General features: G+C 39.0%; 1 pseudogene; it reads left to right on the top strand.

Annotated features, from left to right (window-relative positions):
• Positions 1-14,899, top strand: part of LOC129644402 (F-box only protein 16-like) — a 41,688-nt pseudogene extending 26,789 nt beyond the window's left edge.
• Positions 14,900-21,490: the final 6,591 nt, after the last annotated feature.

A 21,490-nucleotide genomic window follows, 5' to 3' on the forward strand; every position in this document is an offset into this window, starting at 1 on the left:
CACAATAAAACCAGAGAAAGACCTAGATATATTTTTACTATTTTTACGATCAATCTTTCTTTCTTTCTTTTTTTTTTAATTAAAAAAAATTTTTTTAAGTCCTCTATTGTCCTTTAATTTTCACTTTTATAACTATTACTTTGCAAAAAAAAAAAAAAAAAAAAGACCCTATTTTTTTTTTTTTTTTTTTCTTCTTCAGCAAACTTCATATATATATTTTATAATTTTTTGACCGTGGTTTTTTTTTTTTTCTTTTTTCTTTTTCTTCTTTTCTTTAACATTGCATTTTTGAAATTCCAAACTCTACTCTAGATTTTTAATTTTAGCCTTTTGATATATGTTATCAATTTTGTACCTATAGTTTTTTTCATAATTGCTGTGACTTTTTTTTTTTTTTCCTCTGTTTCTTTCTCTTCTTCTTTTATATAGCATCGTATATCTGCAATTCCAAACTCTACTCAAGATTTTTAATTTATGCTTTTTGGTATTTGATATCAATTTTGTACCTGTATTTTCTTTATAATTTTTGCGACATTGTTTTTGTTGGTTTGTTTGTTTTCTCTCTTTATTTTTCTTCTTCTTCTTTTTTTTTTTTTTTTTTTTAACGTTGTATTTTTGAAATTCCAAACTCTACTCTGGATTTTTAATTTTTGCTGTTTGGTATTAGTTATCAATTTTGTACCTGTAGTTTCTTTATTACTTTCACGACCTTGTTTGTTTTTCTTTGTTCGTTTTTTCTCTCTTTCTTTTCCTTCTCCTTTTCATTAACATCGCATTTTTGAAATTCCAAACTCCACTCTAATTTCTAATTTTTGTTTTTATGTATTTGTTACCAATTTTGTACCTTTAAGAACCCAATCTTCAGGACCCATTTTTCACTAGTGTACGAGATTACTGGCTTGACTGCTCTCTCTCCCTTTGGACTCTCCATTTTCTCCACCAGGTCACCTGTATCTCCTCCCTAACCCCTCTCTACTCTACCCAACTCTGTGAATTTCTGTGTGTTCCAGACGGTGGAGAACACTTAAGGAACTGATTACTGGCTGGATCTGTCTCCCGCCTTTTCATTTCCCCCTTTTATCCTTCTGGCCACCTCTGTCTCCTGCCTCCTTCTTCTCTTCCCTGTATAACTCCGTGAACATCTCTGAGTGGTCCAGTTGTGGAGTGCACATAAGGAAGTGACTACTGGCTAGCCCACTCTCTCCACTATTGATTCCACCTCATCTCATTTGGGTCACCTCTAACTCCCTCCTCCCTCTTCTCTTCTCCATGTAACGCTGTGAACCTCTCTGAGTGACCCTCACAGTAGAGAAACTTTTCATCTTTAACGTAGATGTTTTATCAGTGGTGCTGTATAGAAGGAGAAGTTTTGAAACTACTGTAAAATTAAGACCGATAACTGGAAGTAGGAGGCTTAAGTCCAATCCCTGACTCCAGGGAACTCCTGACTCCAAGGAACATTAACTGACAGGAGCTCATCAAACGCCTCCATACCGACACTGAAACCAAGCACCACACAAGGGCCAACAAGTTCCAGGGAAAGACATAACAAGCAAATTCTCCAGCAACAAAGGAACACAGCCCTGAGCTTCAAGATACAGGCTGCCCAAAGTCACCCCAAAACCATAGACATCTCATAACTCATTACTGGACATTTCATTACACTCCAGAGAGAAGAAATACAGCTCCATCCACCAGAACATCGACACAAGCTTCCCTAACCAGGAAACCTTGACAAGCCACCTGTACAAACCCACACACAGCGAGGAAACGCCACAATAAAGAGAACTCCACAAACTGCCAGAATACAGAAAGGACACCCCAAACTCAGCAATTTAAACAAGATGAAGAGACAGAGGAATAGCCAGCAGATAAAGGAACAGGATAAATGCCCACCAAACCAAACCAAAGAGGAAGAGATAGGGAATCTACCTGATAAAGAATTCCGAATAATGATAGTGAAATTGATCCAAAATCTTGAAATTAAAATGGAATCACAGATAAATAGCCTGGAGGCAAGGATTGAGAAGATGCAAGAAAGGTTTAACAAGGACTTAGAAGAAATAAAAAAGAGTCAATATATAATGAATAATGCAATAAGTGAAATTAAAAACACTCTGGAGGCAACAAATAGTAGAATAACAGAGGCAGAAGATAGGATTAGTGAATTAGAAGATAGAATGGTAGAAATAAATGAATCAGAGAGGATAAAAGAAAAACGAATTAAAAGAAATGAGGACAATCTCAGAGACCTCCAGGACAATATTAAACGCTACAACATTCGAATCATAGGGGTCCCAGAAGAAGAAGACAAAAAGAAAGACCATGAGAAAATACTTGAGGAGATAATAGTTGAAAACTTCCCTAAAATGGGGAAGGAAATAATCACCCAAGTCCAAGAAACCCAGAGAGTCCCAAATAGGATAAACCCAAGGCGAAACACCCCAAGACACATAGTAATCAAATTAACAAAGATCAAACACAAAAAACAAATATTAAAAGCAGCAAGGGAAAAACAACAAATAACACACAAGGGAATTCCCATAAGGATAACAGCTGATCTTTCAATAGAAACTCTTCAAGCCAGGAGGGAATGGCAAGACATACTTAAAATGATGAAAGAAAATAATCTACAGCCCAGATTATTGTACCCAGCAAGGATCTCATTCAAGTATGAAGGAGAAATCAAAAGCTTTTCAGACAAGCAAAAGCTGAGAGAATTCTGCACCACCAAACCAGCTCTCCAACAAATACTAAAGGATATTCTCTAGACAGGAAACACAAAAATTGTGTATAAATTCGAACCCAAAACAATAAAGTAAATGGCAACGGGATCATACTTATCAGTAATTACCTTAAACGTAAATGGGTTGAATGCCCCAACCAAAAGACAAAGACTGGCTGAATGGATACAAAAACAAGACCCCTGCATATGTTGTCTACAAGAGACCCACCTCAAAACAGGGGACACATACAGACTGAAAGTGAAGGGCTGGAAAAAGATTTTCCATGCGAATAGGGACCAAAAGAAAGCAGGAGTAGCAATACTCATATCAGATAAAATAGACTTTAAAACAAAGACTGTGAAAAGAGACAAAGATGGTCACTACATAATGATCAAAGGATCAATCCAAGAAGAAGATATAACAATTATAAATATATATGCACCCAACACAGGAGCACCGCAGTATGTAAGACAAATGCTAACAAGTATAAAAGAAGAAATTAACAATAACACAATAATAGTGGGAGACTTTAATACCCCACTCACACCTATGGATAGATCAACTAAACAGAAAATTAACAAGGAAACACAAACTTTAAACGATACAATAGACCAGTTAGACCTAATTGATATCTATAGGACATTTCATCCCAAAACAATGAATTTCACCTTCTTCTCAAGTGCACATGGAACCTTCTCCAGGATAGATCACATCCTGGGCCATAAAGCTAGCCTTGGTAAATTCAAAAAAAATAGAAATCATTCCAAGCATCTTTTCTGACCACAATGCAGTAAGATTAGATCTCAATTACAGGAGAAAAACTATTAAAAAATCCAACATATGGAGGCTGAACAACACGCTGCTGAATAACCAACAAATCACAGAAGAAATCAAAAAAGAAATCAAAATTTGCATAGAAACGAATGAAAATGAAAACACAACAACCCAAAACCTGTGGGACACGGTAAAAGCAGTCCTAAGGGGAAAGTTCATAGCAATACAGGCACACCTCAAGAAACAAGAAAAAAGTCAAATAAATAACCTAACTCTACACCTAAAGCAACTAGAAAAGGAAGAAATGAAGAACCCCAGGGTTAGTAGAAGGAAAGAAATCTTAAAAATTAGAGCAGAAATAAATGCAAAAGAAACAATAGAGACCATAGCAAAAATCAACAAAACCAAAAGCTGGTTCTTTGAAAGGATAAATAAAATTGACAAACCATTAGCCAGACTCATCAAGAAACAAAGGGAGAAGAATCAAATCAATAAAATTAGAAATGAAAATGGAGAGATCACAACAGACAACACAGAAATACAAAGGATCATAAGAGACTACTATCAACAATTATATGCCAATAAAATGGACAACGTGGAAGAAATGGACAAATTCTTAGAAAAGTACAACTTTCCAAAACTCGATCAGGAAGAAATAGAAAATTTTAACAGACCCATCACAAGCACGGAAATTGAAACTGTAATCAAAAATCTTCCAGCAAACAAAAGCCCAGGTCCAGACGGCTTCACAGCTGAATTCTACCAAAAATTTAGAGAAGAGCTAACACCTATCCTGCTCAAACTCTTCCAGAAAATTGCAGAGGATGGTAAACTTCCAAACTCATTCTATGAGGCCACCATCACCCTAATACCAAAACCTGACAAAGATCCCACAAAAAAAGAAAACTACAGGCCAATATCACTGATGAACATAGATGCAAAAATCCTTAACAAAATTCTAGCAATCAGAATCCAACAACACATTAAAAAGATCATACACCATGACCAAGTGGGCTTTATCCCAGGGATGCAAGGATTCTTCAATATCCGCAAATCAATCAATGTAATACACCACATTAACAAATTGAAAAATAAAAACCATATGATTATCTCAATAGATGCAGAGAAAGCCTTTGACAAAATTCAACATCCATTTATGATCAAAACTCTCCAGAAAGCAGGAATAGAAGGAACCTACCTCAACATAATCAAAGCTATATATGACAAACCCACAGCAAACATTATCCTCAATGGTGAAAAATTGAAAGCATTTCCTCTAAAGTCAGGAACAAGACAAGGGTGCCCACTTTCACCATTACTATTCAACATAGTTTTGGAAGTTTTGGCCACAGCAATCAGAGCAGAAAAAGAAATAAAAGGAATCCAAATTGGAAAAGAAGAAGTAAAGCTCTCACTGTTTGCAGAGGACATGATCCTCTACATAGAAAACCCTAAAGACTCCACCAGAAAATTACTAGAACTAATCAATGACTATAGTAAAGTTGCAGGATATAAAATCAACACACAGAAATCCCTTGCATTCCTATACACTAATAATGAGAAAACAGAAAGAGAAATTAAGGAAACAATTCCATTCACCATTGCAACGGAAAGAATAAAATACTTAGGAATATATCTACCTAAAGAATCTAAAGACCTATATATAGAAAACTATAAAACACTGGTGAAAGAAATCAAAGAGGACACTAACAGATGGAGAAATATACCATGTTCATGGATGGGAAGAATCAATGTAGTGAAAATGAGTATACTACCCAAAGCAATCTATAGATTCAATGCAATCCCTATCAAGCTACCAACAGCATTCTTCACAGAGCTAGAACAAATAATTTCACAATTTGTATGGAAAAACAAAAAACCTCGAATAGCCAAAGCGATCTTGAGAAAGAAGAATGGAACTGGAGGAATCAACCTACCTGACTTCAGGCTCTACTACAAAGCCACAGTTATCAAGACAGTATGGTACTGGCACAAAGACAGAAATATAGATCAATGGAACAAAATAGAAAGCCCAGAGATAAATCCACGCACATATGGACACCTTATCTTCGACAAAGGAGGCAAGAATATACAATGGATTAAAGACAATCTCTTTAACAAGTGGTGCTGGGAACTCTGGTCAACCACTTGTAAAAGAATGAAACTAGAACACTTTCTAACACCATACACAAAAATAAACTCAAAATGGATTAAAGATCTAAACGTAAGACCAGAAACTATAAAACTCCTAGAGGAGAACATAGGCAAAACACTCTCTGACATACATCACAGCAGGATCCTCTATGACCCACCTCCCAGAATATTGGAAATAAAAGCAAAAATAAACAAATGGGACCTAATTAACCTTAAAAGCTTCTGCACATCAAAGGAAACTATTAGCAAGGTGAAAAGACAGCCTTCAGAATGGGAGAAGATAATAGCAAATGAAGCAACTGACAAACAACTAATCTCGAGAATATACAAGCAACTCCTACAGCTCAACTCCAGAAAAATAAATGACCCAATCAAAAAATGGGCCAAAGAACTAAATAGACATTTCTCCAAAGAAGACATAAAGATGGCTAACAAACACATGAAAAGATGCTCAACATCACTCATTATCAGAGAAATGCAAATCAAAACCACTATGAGGTACCATTTCACACCAGTCAGAATGGCTGCGATCCTAAAGTCTACAAGTAATAAATGCTGGAGAGGGTGTGGAGAAAAGGGAACCCTCTTACACTGTTGGTGGGAATGCAAACTAGTGCAGCCACTATGGAGAACAGTGTGGAGATTCCTTAAAAAACTGGAAATAGACATGCCTTATGATCCAGCAATCCCACTGCTGGGCATACACACTGAGAAAACCAGAAGGGAAAGAGACACGAGTACCCCAATGTTCATCGCAGCACTGTTTATAATAGCCAGGACATGGAAGCAACCTAGATGTCCATCAGCAGATGAATGGATAAGCAAGCTGTGGTACATATACACAATGGAGTATTATTCAGCCATTAAAAAGAATACATTTGAATCAGTTCTAATGAGGTGGATGAAACTGGAGCCTATTATACAGAGTGAAGTAAGCCAGAAAGAAAAACACCAATACAGTATACTAACGCATATATATGGAATTTAGAAAGATGGTAACAATAACCCTGTGTACGAGACAGCAAAAGAGACACTGATGTATAGAACAGTCTTATGGACTCTGTTGGAGAGGGAGAGGGTGGGAAGATTTGGGAGAATGGCATTGAAACATGTAAATATCATGTATGAAATGAGTTGCCAGTCCAGGTTCGATGCACGATACTGGATGCTTGGGGCTGGTGCACTGGGACGACCCAGAGGGATGGAATGGGGAGGGAGGAGGGAGGAGGGTTCAGGATGGGGAACACATGTATACCTGTGGCGGATTCATTTTGATATTTGGCAAATCTAATACAGTTATGTAAAGTTTAAAAATAAAATAAAATTAAAAAAAAAAATAAATAAAATAAAACCCTAAAAAAAAAAAAAAAAAAAAAAAAAGAGTCTTCTCCAAGACCACAGTTCAAAAGCATCAATTCTTCGGCGCTCAGCCTTCTTCACAGTCCAACTCTCACATCCATACATGACTACTGGAAAAACCATAGCCTTAACTAGATGGACCTTTGTTGGCAAAGTAACGTCTCTGCTTTTTAATATGCTATCTAAGTTGGTCATAACTTTCCTTTGAAGGAGTAAGCATCTTTTAATTTCATGGCTTCAGTCATCATCTGCAGTGATTTTGGAGCCCAGAAAAATAAAATCAGCCACTGTTTCCACTGTTTCTCCATCTATTTCGCCATGAAATGATGGGACCAGATGCCATGATCTTAGTTTTCTGAATGTTGAGCTTTAAGCCAACTTTTTCACTCTCCTCTTTCATCAAGAGGCTCTTTAGTTCTTCACTTTCTTCCATAATGGTGGTGTCATCTGCATATCTGAGGTTATTGATATTTCTCCCAGAAATCTTGATTCCAGCTTGTGTTTACTCCAGCCCAGTGTTTCTCATGATGTACTCTGCATAGAAGTTAAATAAGCAGGGTGACAATATACAGCCTTGAGGTACTCCTTTTCCTATTTGGAACCAGTCTGTTGTTCCATGTCCAGTTCTAACTGTTTCTTCCTGACCTGCATACAGGTTTCTCAAGAGGCAGGTCAGGTGGTCTGGTATTCCCATCTCTTTCAGAATTTTTCACAGTTTATTGTGATCCACACAGTCAAAGGCTTTGGCATAGCCAGAGATCTTTAGGAAGTTCCAGAGTCTTATCTGAAGCTTAGTTTCCCCATTTGCAAGGAGAGAATATTAATTATACTACCCTTCAGGTTGTGACAAGGATGGTTAATAGGTGCTCAATAAATATTAGTTGATTTGGATTCTGTCTGAATTAACATTTAAAAAAGAAAAGAAAAAGGGGTACCCAAAGCCAGTGCTTTGTGAGAACCTGGAGGGATGGGATGGGGAGGGAGGTGGAAGTGGTGTTCAGGTTAGAGGGGACACATGTATACCTATGGCCAATGTATGGCAAAACCATCATAATGTTGTAATTATCCTCCAATTAAAAAAAAAAATCTTCCTGCCTGGTTAGGAAGCACTTCAGGTAAGAGGTAACTTGGTTGTGATTTGGAGGAAAAGGACCAAAAAGAAACTACTTGTGAATTCCAGGCCTGGTTTATCTAGTTAAAATTATGTTTGCTCTGATTCGTTCACGAATGAATCCATGAATCCACTTCCCCAGTGGCTCAGTGGTAAAGAATCCGCCTGCAGTGCAGAGAAGTGGGTTCGATCCCAGGGTCAGAAAGATCCCTTGGAGGAGGGCATGGCAACCCATTCCAGAAAAAAAATAAAAAAGTTCTTTCAGTACCAGGGTGACGGCTCAAAACCTAGAGAAAGTGGACATGTAAACTGAACAGTTTTTTAACATTGTTTTTCCAGGTGAGCTGGCATTGGAAGAATTTGACTGAACTGGATCAGCTCTGGATGCTAAAATGTTTACAGTTTAACTGGTACATCAATGTCTCCCCAACTCCCTATGAGCAGGGTGTATGGAAGAAGCATTATATTCAAATGGTGAAAGAACTCCATGTTACCAAGCCCAAGGTAAATTTGGGAAAAGAAGAATTATTAACATCAGCTACTTAGGAATTCTAGAACTAAGTTGGAGAAGGCCATTGGTTCAAAAGAAATATACCATGACTTCAAAATTCCCTTGTTCTAAGAACTTAACAGCTCTTTTCAAGATATCCATGTTCGTTGAAAGTCATCTGACACTCACAAACCACAGTTCCACCCAGGTTAGGACTTGGAGCTCCTCATTCTCTCCAGATTCCTGGATTTCTGTGTCTCTGATGCCTACAGTACACAATTCTGACACTGGGATTCTGTGGGTAATGTGCAGTATTTATTACCTATGGGTCATCAAATTTTACTTAACTAATTCAAATTTTCTGTGATTCTACCAGGCAAACTGAAGTTTATGTTTCTATCATTAATACAGAAAAGTCTGCAAAAAATTAGTAATTAGGAAAGGGCATAATGGACATATTAAAGTTCTTTTCACTTTAGAAACCAGCAATGTAAAGTCCTTACATAGAATTGTAAACAGTAAATAGTATGAGCATAAATTTTTCTAGTGGTTTTCTATGCATTGTAACCAATGTTTATGTTCGTTCTTATAGTCACAGTTAATTAGATAACTTATGGGAAATTTTTATGAGCTTTTTCTTTATGGCATGATCTATATACATGCAGAGTTGTGCATTGTTTTGTATAATAGAAGACTTCCTGAAAATTGTGTGTAAATTACAACTTTAAAATTATTGTTAAAACCAAGGGGATTTTTTTTTTATAGAAAAGCTGCAGTGAGTCCTTTTTGAATTGGAGAATCCTTTTGAAATATGACTAGTTAGCTCTTAACATGCTCATTTACGTTTCATTTTATTGTGTTTACTTGAAGTAGAAACCCTCTACATTTAATATAGTAATAAAGTGCATAATTAATATTGTTATAATTACAATGATAAAAGCAATCTTTCTGATTTCAATGATGGCTGTTTTTCAGGAGAATTTCTTTTAAAAAGAAATATGTAAAGTGCAGTGGTGGAAGAGTTATTTTAAAAATTACAATAGCTATGACTCCTTTTATCACAAGGCTTTCCTTAACTCTCATTCAACGTCACTCATAGCCAGGGAAAGGCTTCAATAGCTGGCGCGTGGGCTGTTCTGGGACAGAGGACAGAAAAGTGATCAACCAGGTTGTAGAATGAAAAAAGGTTTTGAGTATTGTATGTAATACTAATTTTAATACTTGGTCTTCAACAATAACTCTTTTTCCTGAAACTATTTATACACTTCCCTGGTGGCTCAGATGGTAAGGAATCCATCTGCAATGCAGGAGATGCAGGTTTGATCCCTGGGTCGGGAGGATCCCCTGGAGAAGAGAATGGCCACCCACTCCAGTATTCTTGCCTGGAGAATCCCCATGGTTGGAGGAGCCTGGTGGGCTACAGTCCATAGGATCATAAAGAGTTGGACATGACTGAGCAACTAACACACACCTATTTTAAGATGATGAATAGTTCTGATACAAGAAAATTGCCACATTGTCGCTTAGTATTTCATTTCTTTAGGGAGTAGTTTGTTATAGTAAATTTCAGTTTTTCTATTAAAGAAAAAATTGGCAAATTAAACCCAGTAAGATATAAAAAAAGAATAATACATGATGACCAAGTGGGATGTATCCAAGGAGAGTAAGGTTGGCATAATATTAAAAAATCAGTCCATGTAATTCACAGAATAAAAGAGAAAAGATGTCTGGTTATTTCAATATATGCAAACAAAAGCATTTAAAATTTTTTCATCAGTTGCCATTTAAAAAAGTCTCAAAGGGCTTTGGGTAAAGGGAACAAAGTTTTTGTTTACTTAACAGAAAAGTCATCAGTTTTCATTATTATCTATTCTGTTAATGGGTCAAATATTTTGTACTTTTCAGAATTAATGTTTATTTATGTATATAGTTATGAGCATTCATGCCTAAATTTTCTCCCCTGAAATTGCTTTTTTATTATCATGTATTCTTTATTACCAGTGGTGTTAAACAAGACCTCTTCCAGCAAAAATAGATTTCATTCAATATAAACTCAGAAAAATGAAATGAATGTACATCTTATTTATTTTTTTGGCCACCCCGTGTGACTTGAGCTCTTAGTTCCCTGACCAGTGATTGAACTTCTGCCCTCAGCAGTGAAAGTGTGGAGTCCTAACCACTGGACCACCAGGGGTTGAATGTCCTTGAATGTCCATTTTAAGTGAGATCCGCACTGTGCTGTGCTTAGTTGCTCAGTCGTGTCCAACTCTTTTCAACCCCATGGCTGTAGCTCACCAGGCTCCTCTGTCCATGAGGATTCTCCAGGCAAGAGTACTGGAATGGGTTGCCAGGATTCACACAAAACACTGAACACTAATCTAGTAATGAGCCATCAATTATATAAAAGTAAAATGTCTTCTTCCTCTACTATTTACAATCACTCACTAAATCAGTAAATATGTATTAAATACTGTTATGTGCTAGCTGCTAAGGGTACAATGGTCTTAACCCCACTTTCTGGGAGCCTAGTCTATGGTCCAGGACACAGACAAACAGATAGTTACCACACTGAATATGAAGTACTATCCTGTAAGAGAAATATGCACAAAGAAAGAGCAGTTGAAACAAGGATAAGAAACTAACTGATTCTGCTTGGAGGAACTTGGGGAATTTTAAAATTTTCACAAACAATTTAAGCAAACCAATTTACTGAGCAAAGCTTCCCTAATCTCTCAAAGAAAAAAAATTAAGGCTTTAATGGCTTCTCAACATAGCAGTACCTCTTCCCTTAGGCTGCTACTACTGCTAAGTCGCTTCAGTCTGTCCGACTCTGTGCGACCCCAGAGACGGCAGCCCACCAGGCTCCACCGTCGCTGGGATTCTCCAGGCAAGAACACTGGAGTGGGTTGCCACCTCCCTCTCCAATACATGAAAGTGAAAGCGAAGTCGCTCAGTCGTGTCCAACCCTTAGCAACCCCATGGACTGCAGCCTACCAGGCTCCTCCGTCCATGGGACTCTCCAAGCAAGAGTACTGGAGTGGAGTGCCGTTGCTACAACCGCATAAAAACCCTTACGAATTTTATATACAAGAAAACCAGACTTTCATTTTGGGCAATTAGAAAATAGACTTTCCAAAAAAAAAAAAAAAAGACTTTCATCTCCCAGTTCTTTAGAAATGGCTGAAGTTTTGATAATTGATAAAGTCTATAGTTTACCCCTACATAATGGAAATTGTCTCTGTGTTTTAGATAGGTAGAACAGGGTACTGTTTTTAAGAACATATATTGTTATGAACAAACTAACTGCAGTTGTGGAATAACTGTATAATGATATGGCAGGAGAGGTGGCGATGCAGGATAGAGAAGCTCACTGTGTGGCCTGAAGCTGGAGAGTCCCGGATTCAAATTCTGACTCTGGGTCTTACTGCTTATGTCTTCACAGTAGTAGTGGAAAAATTTATCAGTTTATCCTACCTTCAGTTTTCTCTTCTGTAAAATGGAAGCAGTTATGATTACCTTTTAAAGTTATTATGAAGGTTAAATAAAGTAATGTAGGAATGGGACTTTCCTGGTGGTCCAATTGTTAAGACTCTGTGCTTCCAATGTAAGGGGTGCAGGTTCGATCCCTAGTAGGGGGAACTAAGATCCCACATGCCTCACTGTATAACCCCCCTCAAAAAATAATAATGCAGGAATACTTCCTGATAGTGCCTGGCACATACAAGTACCTCTGGGTCGGTGGCTGCTGTAATCACTGCCACCATTATCAGTGCCATCATGGTGATGATAATAATGATTTTTTTAAAGGATTTATTTATTTATTCATTTTTGGTTGCAAAGGGTCTTCGTTACTGCCCTTGGGCATTCTCTAGCTGTAGTGAGCAGGGGCTATTCTTTACCTTCCATACTCAGGATTCTTATTGCGATGGCTCCTCTTGTTGCAGAGCACAGACTCTAAAGCTCTGTCTCAGTGGTTGTGGCACACGGGCATGTGGAATCTTCCTGGATCAGGGATTGACCCAGTGTCCCCTGCATTGGCAGGCAGATTCTTAATCACTAGACCACCAGGGAAGCCCATGTTCTTTGTTTTACTTTTGTTATTATTATAGTGTTTTGAGAACAGAAATAATTTTCTCCTTCTAGACACCTGTAAAGATGGGTTTGTGATCGTGGATGTTCAACCCATTAGAAGCAGTTCTCCAGCTGTCTCCTTCATCTGCTTTCCAATCCTCTTCCTCTTCAAGAAAGAAGAACCACCCAGGGGAGAAAGAACTCCCACCCTGGAGGTCTTCTGACAAGCATCCAACTGATATCATTCACTTCAATTACCTGGACAACTGTGACCCCATTGAACACACCTGGCAAGGGTAAGAACTGTGCCCTTCTCCACTTCTTTCCTTTTAGAAACAATTTACTGGCACTTTGGTCTACGAAAAGATGAAAACAGAAGCTACTGTGAAATACAAATGCTTTTCACTGGTGGTGGTGGTTTAGTCACTGAGTCAGTCAGACTCTGTGCAACCCCATGGACTATAGCCCACCAGGCTCCTCTGTCCATGGGGACTCTCCAGGCAAGAATACTGGAGTGGGTTGCCATTCTCTTCTCCAGGGATCTTCCCAACCCAAGTATCAAAACTGCATCTGCTGCGTTGCAGGTGGATTCTTTACTGCTGAGCCACCAGGGAAGCCCCAGGAAGCAAAAAGTGATTGAAAGTAAATGAACCTTTATTGGTAAATTTGACCTTTTCTTTAGGATTTGTTTGCATTTTGTAGCTGTAATGCTTTCCTTACAGCTTCTTTTAATACCTCAGAACAGTCTTTTCCGTATTTGCGCCTCCTTTCTGTGACATTGATATATATATATATATATATATATATATATATATATATATATATAATACATATATATATCAAATGATATAATCATATATATATTTAATTATATATGTACATACATAATTTTGTATGGGCTTCCCTGGTGGCTCAGAACCCACCTGCAATGCGGGAGACCTGGGTTCCATCCCTGGGTTGAGAATATCCCCTGGAGGAGGGCATGGTAATCCACTCCAGTATTCTTGCCTGGAGAATCCCCATGGACAGAGGAGGCTGGCGGGCTACAATCCATGGAGTCACAAAGAGTTGGACACAACTGAGCGACTAAGCACAGTGCAGCTTAATTTTGTATAAAAAAATGTATTATATGAAGAATACACGCAGAGTATATATTTACTTAACAAATTCTGGAAGTAATTTCTGAATTGCTAACTCATATCATTGTCAAAACAAATCTGCTAACTAGAATTCAATGTTTGTTTCTGGTTCATTTTGCCTTTAGCCTGAGGGTATATACTCATAATAATAATAATGTGAATCCATATTTTATCCTATTATATGCAATCACTTTAGAAAACAAATATTAATGTTAATACAAACAATAAGGTTACTGAAAACAGTTTAGGATGTCTTTGCCTGTGTTTTTGTCTTTAGGATATGTTCTACTAAGGCGGTTCAGACAAATGACTGTGTTAAAGTCCCATGAAGTTATTCCTTTGTGTGGGGGTAACACCACCAGCTGTTTTTAGATTTTTGGAATTTTTTTTCTTTTATTTCATAATTTTGAGATGGTTCCAAAGTCAAATATACAAAACAAAGTGTATCTGGAGAAGTCTCCAATACTGTTCCCTGTTCCTAACTGGATCACAGGGGAATCCTACAGATAGGTAAACTATTTGTTAAAATGTCCTTACATTTAAAAAATCATAAAGGTGGGGAAGTGGGGCGGATGAAAAAAATATAAACGAATACAGACACATGCACCCCTTTCTGAAAGAAATGGTGTCCCACAATACATACCACTTTATCCCACTTCTTTCTTCATGTAACAATATTTCCAGGAGCTCACTCTACAGGTATATGAAGAAATACTCTGGCCTCCTTTTGACAGCCCACAGTCCTCCATTGTGTGGATGTGTCAGAGTTTATTCAACCCCTTCTCTATTGATAGACACTTGGCTTATTTCCAGCTGAGTGAAGATAATCTTTTAAACCGCAGGAACAACAAAATCAAATAGACAAACAGCAATGCCAACCACCACAGCTTTAAAATGATATTTATAATTTCCCCAATGCTCTCCAATTAACAGAAGAAGGAAAAGACATGAAATGACCCCAGCTTTCAACTGACAGTCAAGTGATAAGAAAAATAAATCACAGGACAGATCTGAACTAAGGAAAGCACAGTCGCTGATAAGTATTGCTTACAAGACATCCCCCCACCCCCCATAATGTCAATGAAAAATGCTGGATCTCTATAGTCCTATTCTTGAGATTGATTTTTTTTAATGGAAACCATTACGTAACGGTTTAAATTCTGGTCTCTGATACTGACTGGCTAGCTGTGTGACCTTGAAAATGCCCTTTATTTAATCTCTCTGAGCCTCAGTTTTTTTAAAAGCTTGGATGGATTGATGTGTGTGAATCTGCTTTGAATACTATACAATATAAAGGAAGTATTATTATCATTGTTTCTTTCTTCTTCTGTGAGTCCTTTGGGGTCACAGAGGGGAGCCTATAGAAATTTCTCTGTAGAAATTACTTATCTGTAGAATGCAAGTTCCACTGACCTAAGAAAAAGGTATTGTGTTGTGCTTAGTTGCTCAGTTGTATCCAACTCTCTGCGGTCCCATGGACTGTAGCCCACCAGGCTGCTCTGTCCACAGAATTTTCCAGGCAAGAATACTGGAATGGATTGCCTTTTTCTATTTCAGGGGATCTTCCTGACCCAGAGATTGAGCCCATCTTCTCTTGTATCTACTGCATTGGCAGGAGAATTCTTTACCACTGGCACCACCTGGCAAACGCAAGAAAAAGATATTGAGTTGGCCAAAAGCTTGATTCTGGTTTTTCCTTAACATGTTATGAAAAAACCCAAACGTTTTGGCCAGCCCAATACACATTCCATAGGTGTTCTGTCACCAGATGACTTCAGAAAAAAAAAATGAATTAAGAACTTTTCTTTCCCTAATTAAGAAATAGCTAATTGACAACCTAATAAAAGTCAGTGGTTGTGACTAGGGAGAATTATCATTTCAGAGCAGAATTTCCCAAATTGTGGTTCTGTACCCTCAGTGTATCCCTTTCAGCACATATGAGAGCCTTTGGAGCCAAGCAGAAGGGAATAAGGGTGGAATAAAAAGTTTCTATTAGTAGTAAAGATTTAGAAAAAGGCTGTAGATACACACTAAAGGAAAATTAATATAAAATGGGTGTCGATTGGGAGAAGGATAAGTGTGAACTCATGAATAAATCACTTCTATAGCTCTCCTTTAAAGCTTAATTACTTTCTGTTTCAACGCATTTTCAAGTGTTATGTTCCAAAAGAGAAAGAGAGAGATGAGCTTTTTGAAATAGGTTAGTCTATATTCTGAGGAGACAATCTGGTTGGACGGGATGAGATTTATCACAGATATATGTACCGAGGACCAAGGGAATGAGGAAGCTTAAAATAGAACAGTAAAATTGTCAGTGAAAACCTTAATTGAGAAAAATAACTATGAGGTTTATCACCCGAGCCACTCAGGCATGCGGCTGCCTAGTTGCCCAGCCCCTCCTCAGCCAGAAGTAGAAAAGAAATCTGGGGGAGAACAGGGAATTTGCAAGAAGATAAAAGTTGGTGACGTATGCTTACAAACTATGAGCTGCTGCTGCTGCTAAGTGGCGTCAGTCGTGTCTGACTCTGTGCGATCCCATAGACAGCAGCCCACCAGGCTCCCCCGTCCCTGGGATTCTCCAGGCAAGAACACTGGAGTGGGTTGCCATTGCCTTCTCCAACAAACTATGAGCACAATCGGACATTTCTCTGGCTTAAAAAACAAAACAAAAATCAAAGGCTAAACAGAAACCCTCTCTCTGGGTTTTTGACATTCATCTGTCACCCTCTAGCAGGGCTTGCTTAAGTTAAAACAGTCATAAATTAAAGACTTCAAAAGTTGTGCTCATTCAAGCTGAAAGGGAAACCAGGGCAAAGTAAACAAGGATGGAACACCATTAAGCTACGAGTAGGTGAAGTGTGCGATTATATGGATCTACTTGTGTGTGTTATTTGCTCAGTCATGTCTGACTCTGTGACCCTGTGGACTGTAGCCTGCCAGGCTTCTCTGTCCATGGAATTCTCCAGCCAAGAATACTGGAGTGGGTTGCCATTTCCTCCTCCAGGGGATCTTCCAACCCAGGGATCAAACCTGGGTCTCCTGCATTGCAGGTGGGTTCTTTACCATCTGAGTCACCAGGGAAGCATACTTGTGTGGATTCTGTAAATATGCTAATTAGAATCACTGCTGCTGCTAAATCGCTTCAGTCATGTCCGACTCTGTGCGACCCCATAGACAACAGCCCACCAGGCTCCCCCGTCCCTGGGATTCTCCAGGCAAGAACACTGGAGTGGGTTGCCATTTCCTTCTCCAAATTAGAATCACTGTTTCTGCTTAATTATGATAAGGAGCATTAAGGCATAATTAAACCCTCCAAAAGTGAGCTGGGATGTTTGACTCCACATTGGTGTCTGTGATGTGAGTGCATGCTCAGTCTTGTCTGACTCTTTGCAACCCCATGGACTGTAGCCTGCCAGGCTCCTCCTTTCCTTGGAATTTTCCAGACAAGAATACTGCAGTGGGTTGCCATTTCCTACCCCAGGAGATCTTTCAGACCCAGGGATCAAACCCGAGTCTACTGTGTCTCCTGCGTTGGCAGGCAGAGTCTGTACCACTCTGCCACTGGGGGAGCCTTGTGGCTGTTCAGGCCACAGGCTGCAGGTGGCTAAGGCCCCCTCCCTCCACTGCGCCAGTTTCCCCCACCGCCCACCACACCCCTCCCTCGGAGGAAAGGAGAAACCTCCTACATGAGGCAAGGTGATTGTGAAAATGAAATACTAGCTATGGGGCCTGAGAGGAGAGGAACTGGGTTTTGAGGAAATTCATTTAGGGGACATAAAGAAGTAAGGAGTAAATAAAATCTGACAATAAAATGGATAATGAAGGACCTACTGTACAGCACAGGGAACTCTGTTTAATGTTATGCGGCAGCCTGGATGGGAGAGGGGTTTGGGGGAGAATGGACACATGAATACGTATGTCTGAGTCCCTTTGCTGAAAGTCCACCTGAAGCCATCACAACATTGTGAATCGGCTGTACTCCAGTGTAAAATAGAAAGCTGAAAACGAAACAGAAACGACAAGTGCAGCTGTGGAGAGAGTGTGGTAGACACAGCCCAGGTGTGATTAGAGTGGAGAAAATCACAGATTCATTAGATAGAAAGTTCTTGCATCATTTAGACAGGTTTATCTAGGAAGATTCAGGAGGAACTAGAGAAACAGGGGAACAGGAAAAACTTAGGGGAGCGCCTTACAAAGCCAGGATGAGAAGGACAGATCACCAGCGCCCAGGGAGGACCTGAGGCCTGAGCACTGGTATGCACCCTGCCCCTCAAAGTGGGAAGAGGCGTGTGATGCTAGGCGAGGTTAAAGCTTTGTGAGATGGGGCAGTTAGAAGAAAAACAGTGCGGGTGTGAAGGACAAAGAACATTCCTTTGAATATCCCCAAACTTTTGGGCACCAGGGACCAGTTTTATGAAAGAGAATTTTTTCCATGAATTGTAGAAGGGGGGATTGTTTCAGGATGATTTAAGTGCATTACATTTATTGTGTACTTTATTTCTATTATTATTACATCAGCTCCACCTCAGATCATCAGGTATTAGATCCCGGAGGTTGGGGACCCCTCTCTCGGCTCTCTCTCCAGGGCATGGCTATCAGGTCACTGAGGCATCTTCACTGTTTGCCTGTCATTACTTAGAGCCTTCAAATAATAGAATTATCCCCCAAACAGAAACATTCTCAAAGAAACAGTTTCAAATCTGTGTATATTGTTGTGAGTGGGTGATGTTTTCTACTATTATTAGGTTTAAGTTTCAAGGGTACCTGATTCCCCTTTGAATTCTAGCACTGCCTCATCATAGCTGCTTCATTGAACCACCTTTTGGTGTGAATCATTGATAGAAGCTAGCCTTCCCATGTGGCTCAGTGGTAAAGAATCCACCTGCCAATATTGGAGACACGGGTTTGATCCCTGGTTCAGGAAGATTCCCCTGGGAGAGGAAATGACAACCCATTCCAATATTCTTGTCTGGGAAAATCCTATGGACAGAGGAGCCTCGTGGGCTACAGTCTGTGGGGTCCCAAAGAGTTGGACATGACTGAGTGAAGCTCTATTTGGTTACTAATGCTTTATCATTTTGAAGATGATTTATTAAAATTATATAAACATCAAGGTATGTTCATTCCCATTAGTATTTTGTTGTGGTGGTTGTTTGTTTGTTTTGCTTTTTGGCCACACCATGTGGCATGTGGGATCTTAATTCCCTGACCAGGGATTGAACCTGTGACCCCCTGCATTGGAAGCTCAGAGTCTTAACCACTGGACCATTAAGGAAGTCCCATCATTAGTTATTATAATAAAATTGCAGACAGAACAAAGCCTTGAAAAAATACAAACACTACAGGACAGCCAGGTGCCACCTTAAACTTCAGAGATTTTCCCATCTTGAGTAAAGACGTGAAAAAAATAATTTTTTAAAATCTTGACAGCTGGCCCCACAATTCCTTTTTGGGAAGAGGAAGGAGGGAGCACTGAGGAGCAAATGCTACAGGCACCTGGACTCCAGGGGAGGGAAAACCCACCAGGCTGGAGATTAGAGGAAGAGTTTCTTGTTTCTGCTCCTGCAAGGAGTTGGGGGGGTGGGGGGCAGAGGGCAGAAAGGAAAGAAATAAGACCACAAAAGAAAAGCCAGCTGGATGGAGGGAAGCTGAGCCCAGGCAGGGGAAAATGACATGTCAGTGTTAGATGGTAACCCAGCCATTCCCAATCAAATTTGTTCCCTATTACTGGGATGTAAAGCCTGCCTTCCATCTCTTGAGGAAATTGTACTCAATTTACACATGCAAGCAAGATCTCAGTAGTCTAGAAACCAAGAAAGCCCTTCAGGACTACTTACAAAAACCAAGGTGGGGAGGGCGGGACTTCCCTGGCAGTCCAGTGGTTAAGACTTCACACTTCCAGCGGGTGAAGGTTTGATCCTTGGTAAGGGAACTAAGATCCTACACACTGAACTTGGCCAAGGGAGGGGAAAAAATGCTATCCTTAAAAATAAAACCAAGAGGGGTGGGCTTTGGGCTTCCCAGAGCTGGAATTGGGACCCAGCTGAGCTGACATCTTGTTTTTTCTTTCCTTTTTCCTACCAAGTTAAGTATAAAAACAAGTACCTTTTTGTCTCACGCTCAGCTTTTTTTCTTGAAGATTAGAAGTCCTCACTTTCCAGGTTTTGATTTAGCGAAGGATTTCAAAAAGCTTTCTGTTCACAGCGTTGAGCTAAATAAAAGTTAACAAAAGCTTCTAATTGCCTGCTTACTCTAATTGCTTTAGATAAGACCTTATCTTGCCTGGTGCTCCTCTCCTTAACTCCAGCCTCTGTGGTTACTGTCTTGACCTCCTTCCAGGATAACTTGATTCTTAATGTCCTGATTGTTTTTAATAGTCTTTAAGCTTTCTCACTTTTTTCCCCCTATCTGGATTAAGAGAGGAGGAGAAAGGAGTATTCTCTAAAGCGATTCATGGTTCATGAATCATGAACAAATCATGAACAAACAAACAATCAAGAAAAAACAATGGTTTAAGAATTGGGAAACCCCAGGTTCTGGCCTTAGCTTTACTGTTGACTAGCAGACACTCAAGCTATTTCTAAAATAAATTAGAATTGCATTTTTTTTTTAATAACTCAGGTTTCTTTTAAATATTTATTTTATTTATTAAGTATTTATTTCACTGCACCGGGTCTTAGTTGCAGCACATAAGATCTTCAGTCTTCCTTGTGGCATGTGGGATCTAGCTCCCTGACCAGGGATCAAACCCACACCCACTGCATTGGGAGCACAGAGTCTTAGCCACTGGACCACCAGGGAAGTCCCTGAAATACCTCTTTAATGTCTCTTCCAGGCTAAAGTCTGAATGTCTGGACCCTCATAGTTTCCCACATTTCCTCTCTGCTTTCCCCCAGTACCAAAAAAGAATCCAGTGTATTCATGAATCCTAATTCTAAATCATTAAAAACTGGTTTCTGTCTCCTTTTTTTTCCTTCGAACTTTAGAAAGCCTAATTAATTAAAACAGAAGAATTTATAAAACATAGTTTATACAGTGGTTTTCTTGCAAGCAGTCTTTAACAGACTTCTTTCAAATTCTGACAAATACACTAGGTGTTTGGTTTGGGTATGCAGAACTAAAAATATCTAAAGGAGAGATTTTTAATTACTTAGTTCAACCTGTGAAATTCCTGAGAATTCCATTTGGAAGAAAGAATAAGAAAGAATATGGGGGACTTCCCTGGTGGTCCAGTGGCTAAGACACTGTAGTCCCAGTGTAGGGGGCCTGGGTTTGATCCCTGGTCAGGAAACTAGATTCCACATGCCACAGTGAAGACCTGAAGAAGCCAAATGAATGAATAAATAAAATTTAGGAGCAAAACAACAATATATTTTTTGAAAAAATGGAATATGGGCTTTGCAGTCTGAAAGACCTGGCCTTTTTTTTTTTTCATGGTAGCAAGCAAACTGAATTTATTTCAGAGAGAAAATACAAAACTCTCAGCATAGACACAGAGGAGGTGAAGTGCCCCAGACCGGGGCTTTGCAGTGCAACTTTAGATAAGTTACTTAACCTCTCTGGGCCTCAATTTTTAAAAATATTTCCCTGTTTTATTCATACTTTTTTAACTTTATTTTTTAATTGGAGGAAAATCGCTTTACAATGTTGTGATGGTTTCTGCCAT

This window comes from Bubalus kerabau, chromosome 2, assembly GCF_029407905.1.
Source record: "Bubalus kerabau isolate K-KA32 ecotype Philippines breed swamp buffalo chromosome 2, PCC_UOA_SB_1v2, whole genome shotgun sequence".
Classification (NCBI taxonomy): Eukaryota; Metazoa; Chordata; class Mammalia; order Artiodactyla; family Bovidae; genus Bubalus; species Bubalus kerabau.